We start from the raw sequence: 7,320 nt of genomic DNA, 5'->3' as shown, positions 1-7,320 counted from the left end.
AAAAACCTTAACCTGATGCGGGACAGACGGACGTAGTACCTTGAACAAAAACTTTAACCTGAAACTTGCACTATGATTTTCTACTATAACCTGAAAGCGGGACAGACGGACGGACGGACGAACAGACGAACGAACAAACAAACGAATGGACGGACGCACAGACCAGAAACGTAATGCCCCTCTACTATTGTCGAATCTTTCGTTTTATGTGTTTTCAATTTAACTTAAGAGTTCATCGCAGTTGATGCAAAAGTTGTGATAAATACCAAGGATTTGTATAATAAACTTACTATCATCGTGACAAATCCTTGTAAGATCAAGTGCAAATACCTAATATAGTCGAGGTTATTTTTAATGCGTTTTTGTAGCTGAGAAAAAATAGCTTGTTTTATACCCTAAAATTATGTGATGTAAGAAATACTTTATCATCTACCAATGTATTTTTTTTTCTTTATGAAATTAAAATCGAAAAACCATGGTAGAGTTTTGATTTGTAACCCCTTCTGACCTCTTTCATGCAATAAAGCAAGCATTTATATATAATTGGAAGGAGTTTTGGTACTGGTCACGTTGTCACCCATATCCTATTGCAGCTCAATTAAAGCTTTGTGGTGTAATATCTATACTGATAGAAAAACTGCTGATTTAATAAATCCTACAATAAAGAAGAATTATAGACTTAAAAGAATCTTTTAAAATCTATTTGAGGAGATTGGACAGGACATTGAAGTACAGACCATTACAGGGCAATGAATCCGAACACACCAAAAACTTAAACCAATAGCTAATGAAAGCACGTAATGGGCACTGGATCATGTATCCGAATGATCATCAGTGGCTTCTAGCTCTGTTCAGAAACCCTACATACCTTCTGTGTATACTCATGTCAAATAAATAGGAGAAAACTGATCAGTTGAAGGAAGCGACAAAAACTACGACTGCTGAAGAAAGATTTTATGCAGCAGTAAACAAAGTCTTGCCTGATTAAAATTATGCAATTGGTTATAACGATTTTAATTCAACTATCCATCCAAATTACAAAAAAAGGTGAACAAATTACAAATTTCCACGTGTTTGTTATCACAAATTTAATCTGTTATAACAAATTATACAAGTCGTGATAACGATTTACTTGAAATTCGTGGTTTCGAATTCAAATTAATTTTTAGAAGGTCCTAAATGGGTTTCTGCAAATAGCGCAAATGTGGAACGCCCATGATAACTATAGTTTTTCCCGTATTACCATTTATGACGTTACAAAATGCGTATACGGACATGGAGATAGGCGGTAAGAGCTTTTTCTAACTCTTTTCTTTCTTTCTTTTATTCAATATTATACTTTTGTTAATTAGCTACTATCTGATTGTTAGATGTGTCTGTCCAAGATTGGTAAAAATCCAGGACGGTTTGTGAATCTAATACCCTGTTAAATGTTTTAAAAACTTTAACTGCAGACTATGTAATGTAAGTCCATTTATTAGTAATATACGAAAACAAATTATTTGTTTGGTGTTTTTTTACCAAATTTTCTTTAGTCTAGATACTAGCTTTTGATAATTAACCAGTTGCTGTCCATTTTCGGTCTGAGACTACTATAATATAGTAGTCTCAGGTTCGGTACAAATCCAGTATAGTTTATGAAAATATTATTTTTTTAAAACTTTCACAGAGTGAATGTGATGTTAACTGGCAGAAAAAGTAAGTCCATTTATAAGTAAAATACGGATATACAGTTTTTTGTATACAAAATTTCCTTTTGGATACTATATTATGATCAGTAAACAAGCTTCTGTCCATGTTTGGTTCAAATCCAGGATAAGTTTTAAAAAAAATTATTAAAAAAATTAAAAACTTGACCCACAGAGTGAATATTTGTTGACGCTGGTGTCGCTTCCAACGCCGACGACGACGGAATGTAGGATCGCTCTGTCTCGCCTCTTTCGCGACAAACGTCGCAGACTTAACCCACAGGCGCTTGGGTATATGATACAATTTTTTTCATTTTTTTCCCATTAAAACAAAATATTTATATACTTAGTCTAACTATACAAATCCTTGATTAAAATATTCTATTTTCTATTTTAATATTGCATATCTATCACTTCTGTGCATGTCTCACCTAGTTTCTAGTGATTTAAACGACTTAGTGAAAATACCAAATTTTACTATCCATACTGTTTCTTAGTTTGGATAGTAAAACTTGGTATTTTCACTAAGTCGTTTAAATCACTCGAAACTAGGTGAGACATGCACAGAAGTGATAGATATGCATTATAAATATAGAAAATTGAATATTTTAAAATTCTAATTAAAAAAACAGTGTAATGGAATTATCAAAATCCTTGGTTACATCTATAGTCATTTTTATAAGTAGAATTTAAAGTTAATTAGATAAAACACACACAAAAAAATAAGGAATAACAAACATTACAAGATCATACAATGTCAAGAAATTCTGGTAATGTTATATCAGAGACCAGTACGAACATACGGTCCTGTCTAGAAGTAAAGGACTCAATTTAGCATATTTCCTTGTGTGTGTTTACTGGTTTCCTGTTCAGACCATAACATCTACTGGTTCTGCCAATAAAAATCGACATCGAGGGAAGCTTACCAATTTTATAAACAAGGTCAAGGGTTGAGTTACATCATTAAAAGGTTGTTTATTTATTAGGATCAAGTATCTATATATATGCTTTTCTGTATCCTTGTTTACACTCTTTAGTCATGCACTTATCAGCAATGTCTGGAAGGTAAATATTAAGGTTCACTGTAATAATTTGACGAAAAAATTAGATTGCAGTTTATACATGGCATGTAAACATCACACTTTAGTTTATGCGCAAAAGACAAACCTGAGCATCTGGAAAAGATTTAAGCGCCAATATAGAACAGATATATGCATTTTGTCGATCATATTTGTGATTCTCATTTTGAAATTCATTTTTAAGGTTTATGTACCCTTCTGTAGCCATTTTTGTACGAATTTTTCAAACCTCAATTATATCAAAACTACAGATATAATGAATAACAGAGATAGGCCATTTAGTACATATTCCAAGGGGAAACTTGATGCAAAGTATTATTTTTTACTGTTTCATTGCATTTGATAGAAAAATAGGACTTTGTGGCAAATAAATCAAGATTTTTATAGAAAATCCACAGCCTTTAATACAGAGATTTTTGTTATAAAATTTGAAACATAAATTACTCACTTGATTTTCTATGATGTGCTAGTGTTTATTTTTTACAAAAAGTTCTAAGCAACCTGTAAATTCCAAAACACCTCGTGCTGAGTCACTAAAGCTGAGTCACTAAAGTCGAGCGCACCCTAAAAGGTGTACTTGATTTTGGCCATATTTATATTTGTTTTAACCAATAACTACATTTATAAACTTGTTTTAAGGAAATCAATGCTAGCACTGCATGCAATAATCCTATATCTATCAGTCATTAAATTACTAAATATAAGAGTATAAGGATAAAGGCTGTGGGTTTTCTATAAAAATCTTGATTTATTTGCCACAAAGTCCTCTTTTTCTAATAAATGCAATGGAGCAGTAAACAATAATGCTTTGTATCAAGTTTCCCCTTGGAATATGTACAAAATGGCCTATCTCTATTATTCATTATATCTGTAGTTTTGATACAATTGAAGTTTGAAAAGTTCGTACAAAAATGGCCACAGAAGGGTACATAAACCTTAAAAAGCCTTTATAAAAAGTCAATATGTTGGCTTTTGACACATAGTCGAAGGCTAAATTATTTATTATCTCATAATTGGTATAAACTTGTAAAAGGCATAGATTTATCACTTCCACCTCTATTCATCTATCATTGTAAAGTGTATACAAAATTTACTCATAGATTGACTTGAACTATAGATGTAATACATTTGAACTAAATCAAACAGATTTTGGACTGTTTTAGCACCTATCTATCTATCTTCCTGTCAAGGAGTGGACTCATATTTGAGTGTATATACTCCACCATACCACAAAGTGACAGTCAATAGCACTGAACTATTAAAGTGTTATCAGAGACATATAATACAATGTCTCTGATGTTATGAATACTGAATGTCCAATCCAAATATTATTATTTCATGCATTTCCTTAAAGGGAAAATTCACGATTTTTTACTTATGGTTTAAATATGTTCATTATGACATAATATATATATTCACAAAGTTTTATCGCTATATGTGCAGTAATAAAGGAGAAATTCAATATTTAATTCCTGTAGGTCGTGACATTTTCTCCTGGTTTTTGCATGCCGGGATTTAAAAAACAATCATTAAAAGTCTTGGTTTTTAATCATATTTTAACGTAATCGTAAGCGCTCCGATGACTTAAGCTTTATCTAATAACCATCCGATAATAATAAGAAGATAAAACGGACATACGTTCATACGTTCAATTGTACATATTCATGAGATAAATTTTCTATGTTAAATGTATATATTCAAATTATTTTTGTAGACAACACAAAAAATTATAAATTGATTTTTAATTAATGTATTTTCGGACTGATAAGGTGAACAAAGTAAAGTACAATAATCTGTAAAGACAATATGTTGGTGTACTCTTATTGACCTTTTACTATCTCTGCTATGACTTGGTTGATACAATGTGTGTATTCACGGTTCTGTAGCAATACTCGTAGATGGCTTGTTGAAAGGTAAATTGTTATTGCACTTCGGTATTTAACCACGCCTCTCGGGCACACCTTGCCAGGTGTGACTGTCTATTCGGATCAGTGAATTATAAGACAAGGGGAGCATCCAATACACATATTTAAAATATATATTCAAGTTGGTGACAAATAAAAATTGATCGCCGTGGAATTATTGAATTATGTTTGGTGCTATTATTTATTTGAATTCAAATAAGTTAATTTACTAAGAAATACACAATTTTTGGTTAAAGACGGGAAACTTAATTCATATGTCCCATTGAAATGATTTACACCTTTTGTCCTTGATTGATGTCTAATAAAAAGGAGAACTTAAAATTTATAAATAGCTTTACCAAAGTATTTTTATTTGTCTTTATTAGGCAAATAAATGAATGAGAACACTTAGATTTAGACTTTTTAAAAGCCACGTACAAATTAATAACTGGAACTCACTGAAGATAACTCTACCGAAGCGGAATATAATATGAACGAATAAAGAAAAAATACTTTTGTACTTGAGAAGTCTTAAAACATTGACAGCAAATTTAAGGTCTTCTTGGAATGGAATCGAAAAATTACGAATAGATATTCTTTATCAAGTGTGAAAAACGTCAACCAAATTTAATCATAATCGGGGACGTCCTTATTAAAGTAGTCTTCGTCTCACAACGTATAATACTTACTATTTGACCAAAGATGTTTAAAAACAAAAGACAACGAATTTAATGTCATCTTTCCCTATTTTTGAACGTAATTATAAGTCTGTTTAACTGGCAAGAATACCCCTAAAGCGGACAAATATCTGACAAGCAGTTTATTCTTTAAATTTGCTGTCATTGAATATCAAGAAAGAAAATAAATCCCGAAAATGATTTGAAACTTTAATACTCAATAGCTTTCCTAGAAAATATTCACATCCCTCGGGGATTATTAGTGTACGTCCAGTTGCATATGTCGGAACAGTTGTGGTGATGACGAATTTCTTTCTTTATTTGAGAACAATCTAATTGATATATAAATCTGTGATTTTACTATGTTCATAACTTCGATGAACCAAAGCAAGTTATAGATCGACCTGTATTTAAATCAAATTGGTCCTCTTCTTCTTCTTCTTCTTTTGGTATACAATAGTCTATCGAATTGGATGATTACATACTGTTGGTATACGTGGACTAGTCTATTTACAAAACTTTTACCCCAATTTGCACAAAATGTATGTTTCTTTCTTATGTTCAATGTATACATGTATATATTTTAAATTGCGCTGTAGTTCCGTAACTTTCTATCCAGGCGTATAAACGAATCGTCGACAAGTGCGCACATTTTTTTAATCAACATTTCTGGAATGATCCAACTATGTCCTTTACTATTGACAACGAGTAAATATTACATTGTCCCAGAGACATATAATACAATTATATGTCTCTGATTTGCCCCAAATTAACCCATGGAAAAAATACGTATATTTGTATATCTTCAATTTTTTTTATTTTTTTTTTGGTATCATTTTTTTTTTTTTTTTTAATAATATTCTTTACACCAGAAATTTTATTTATAAACAAGCGTATGAGTTAAGTAATGACTAGTATATTATATCACTTTCGGACACGCAAGACAGAGATGTATATTATACATGCACCTGATAGTTCAAAATGGAAAGTTATAAGTTATCGGCCGTGTACACTGATCAATACCTACAGAAGTGAAACGATGCATGAACTTGCAGGCCCGACAGGAAATCGCTTGAATACCTGGTCGTGTCACCTTACACCCCTCACAATACCTTTGGGAGTAATACCTTAAGCCATGCGGGTGATCAGTGGAGCGAAGATCCTAATTTATTTGAATAAAGTATATTACTTTAAAGAATTATGAACGAATTAGATTTTCGAAAACAATTTTCACGGAACTCTTATTTATGATTTGAACTTTGACTTTTTAACTAATTCCAATATTAACAGTTTAAAAATAACAGACTATATGGTTATTAAAAATATAAGAACATTTTCCGAATCAAGTTAGTTAGTCAGATAAAACAACCGTACGATTGACAAGATATCGACACGTAATTACGACAACATCGGTTACTGTAGTTTTGTTTCTTTATGGTTTATAGACATATCGTGATTTTTATTTGGACAAGATAACAAAATGGCGGAACGCAAAGAACTGATACTCAAAATTTAAATCGATGGTGATCTCTTATCTAGCGGAATAAAACTTTAATATTTATAAATTTGAGCATTTTTATACAGAATGGACATAATATGAATTTTTGATTTTTTTGCGAAGTTTCCCTTTAAAAAAAAATAGATTCACGAATTAACTTTAACTCATTACTGTCATTGACTGTTAATCATAGTTTATATCCTGGTTAGATGTAAAAGCAAGTGGAAAAGAAAAATGTATATTGATTTTATAACATTTTTATGTTCAGGAAATTCAAAGTAGAGGCAAGTTGAATAAACCATTCATGTCCCGTGGCCTTATTAGGATTCCATTTTTTTATTCATCATATTGTGACTTATATTCATTTCTGAATTCATTGCTTATCATGCTTCCCATACTTCTTTTTGAAAAAAAATCAATACATGAATTCCTCAGACAATCAATACCTGAAATTCCTCAGACAATCAATACCTG

The sequence above is a fragment of the Mytilus trossulus genome, chromosome 2 (assembly GCF_036588685.1).
Source record: "Mytilus trossulus isolate FHL-02 chromosome 2, PNRI_Mtr1.1.1.hap1, whole genome shotgun sequence".
NCBI classification, from domain to species: domain Eukaryota; kingdom Metazoa; phylum Mollusca; class Bivalvia; order Mytilida; family Mytilidae; genus Mytilus; species Mytilus trossulus.
This window is presented reverse-complemented; position numbering follows the sequence as displayed.